This window comes from Lycium ferocissimum, chromosome 12 (genome assembly GCF_029784015.1).
Source record: "Lycium ferocissimum isolate CSIRO_LF1 chromosome 12, AGI_CSIRO_Lferr_CH_V1, whole genome shotgun sequence".
In the NCBI taxonomy this organism is placed as follows: domain Eukaryota; kingdom Viridiplantae; phylum Streptophyta; class Magnoliopsida; order Solanales; family Solanaceae; genus Lycium; species Lycium ferocissimum.
The window spans coordinates 57,074,131-57,076,536 of NC_081353.1; the positions used below are offsets into that span (position 1 = coordinate 57,074,131).

The window sequence follows — 2,406 nt, forward strand, 5'->3', positions numbered from 1 at the left end:
ACCTTAGTTTATTTTACCATAAATTCACAACCAAAGCAATATTTAGCAATTAGTTACTAAAACACCCAACTTTTACCAAAATCATCGGATTAAGACATTAGACCTAAACATAGCATTCTACGAATTTAGTACCCTTTTCACTCCCTATTCCCTATGGGATTCGACTCCAACCTTGTTGGGTTACTATATTTGACAACGTCCGCGTTATACCATTAATAGGTGTAATTTGAGCGTATCAAATTTTGGCGCCGTTGCCGGGGATCGAACCCGGGTCACCCGCGTGACAGGCGGGAATACTTACCACTATACTACAACGACACTTGGGTTGCCTCCCAAGAAGCGCACGTTTGATTCTAAATTTATTGACAACGACATATATTACCAGTGCGCCATTATGAGGCTGAGCGATGCCTTCCATGTCCTCGTCATTGAACGAGATGGGACCGTCGGGGTCGTCATTCCGAATATGCTTTTCCCTTGTTATGGAAATTTTGGTGCGTTTTACAACCGGCCCAATGGGAACGTCCGTTCCTCCCATGATCATGTGTATCACTTGCTGAGGCTCTTCCGGCCTATCCTGCTTGTTGGAGTCCACGTTCTTGAAATGAGTTTTTGCTCGTTCACTTAGGAATTCTCGAAGGTGTCCCAAATTGAACAGACGGGCAACCTCCTCTTTCAGCTGTTGACAATCCTCAATTCGATGGCCGTGAGTGTGATGGTATTTGCAAATAAGGCTTTTATCCCGCTTCTTTGGATCAGATTGGATTGGCCTTGGATGTCTTGTTTCTCTATTACGGATAACGCGCCCACCGCTATGGTCGCTACATCGACGCAAAAATTATACTCGGATAACCTTGGAGTTTCTCTGTTTCCCGAGGATCTATCGATAATATTTCTGTTCATCAGTCCACGACTACTTAGGCCTCGATCATTCCTCCTATCATTCTTGCCCGATTCGCTGTTATGCCCGTTTCCCCTTCGATCGAGCGGGTAAGGTTGGTACCTGTCATATGATGATCTGGAATCCCGATCTGCCGTTCTCTTCGATCAATCACTCCCTTTACCAGAATGCCATGATACCGAAGCGGTCCTCAGAATATTATCATCTTCGACCCTGATCTTTGATTGATACCTGTTGTGTATAATACACTTGACGATCGCCGGTATTCTATCGATTTTGCTTTAGCTCCATAGATGTGATCGAGCTTATTGAATTGAGCCCTTGAGTGAAAGCCCGGGGCCCAATCGTCGACCGGAGGTAAGTCCGTGCGTTCCATTTGATCAGACCACAAACTTCGCGGAGGATCTCGTCGTCTCGCTATTTGACGTTGAACAAGTCTGATTTTCGGGTTTCGACCTTGATAGCCCCAGCATGGGCCTTGACAAAAGCATCAGCGAGCATGGCAAATGAATCAATCGAATGCTTGGACAAGTTATGATACCAAATCATTACCCCCATTGACAGGGTTTCCCCAAACTTCTTAAGCAGCACTGATTCCCTTTCGTCATCGGCGAGATCATTGCCCTTAATAGCACACGTATATGCAATCACATGTTCATTTGGGTCCGTTGTCCCATTATACTTCGGGATATCGGGCATGCGAAATCTCTTTGGTATTTTCATCGGCGCCGCACTCGACGGAAATGGCATTTGAACGAATTTTTTCGAATCCGGTCCCTTCAACACCGGTAGGGCCCTTGGAATCTGATCGACTCTCGAGTTGTAGTTCTACACCTTCTTATCATTCGCCTCTATCTTCTTTTCGCCGGACTCGACTCGTTTCGTCAATTCTTCGAGCATTCTTATCAGCTTGCCGCTTTGCTGGAGGTGGTTCTCATTATTCCGAGTGACGTGCCTTTTTTCCGTATCCTGGGTCTGTTCTGATGGAGCAATATCGGGTGCTTGACTTCAGTTCTGCAATTGCGCTATGATCTCTTGTTGGGCCTGTAATTGGGCCATAGCCATGTCTAACTGGTTTTGGAGATGTTGCAGCATGGCTGGTACGTTGCCCACCGATGATCCGGCTTGAACAGGATTAACAGGGGGCGCGTTGTTATTAGGTACGCCCCTGTCATTATGCTCGTGATGGCTTGGCTCGACTTGAAAGTTGACGGAATGGGAATCCGACATGTCTGGTAGACCTGAAATCAAACCTTAAAGAACAAATGTAAAATATCAAGTGTAACGTAATTTTGTATTGAACCGCCACTACTATCTACGGCCCGGTGGGCACCATTTCGTTTAACCTTAAAATGGAAAACAATTAAATTTATGCGTGATGCCAAAGATATGTGGCTCAATTCAATTCGAGATGAGATTACAAGAAAACGAATAAGTGAATCAAAGATGCAGATCTGACCGAATATTAATGATGACTGGCCTCGGGTATCAGAACCGAGGTCGAA

At 45.5% G+C, this 2,406-nt stretch overlaps 1 non-coding gene across 1 annotated transcript; it reads right to left on the reverse strand.

Moving 5' to 3' along the window:
* Positions 1-246: 246 nt before the first annotated feature.
* On the reverse strand, positions 247-318 carry TRNAD-GUC (transfer RNA aspartic acid (anticodon GUC)). Its single transcript has one exon. It is a non-coding gene; the product is annotated as a tRNA-Asp (tRNA).
* Between the last annotated feature and the right edge of the window lie 2,088 nt (positions 319-2,406).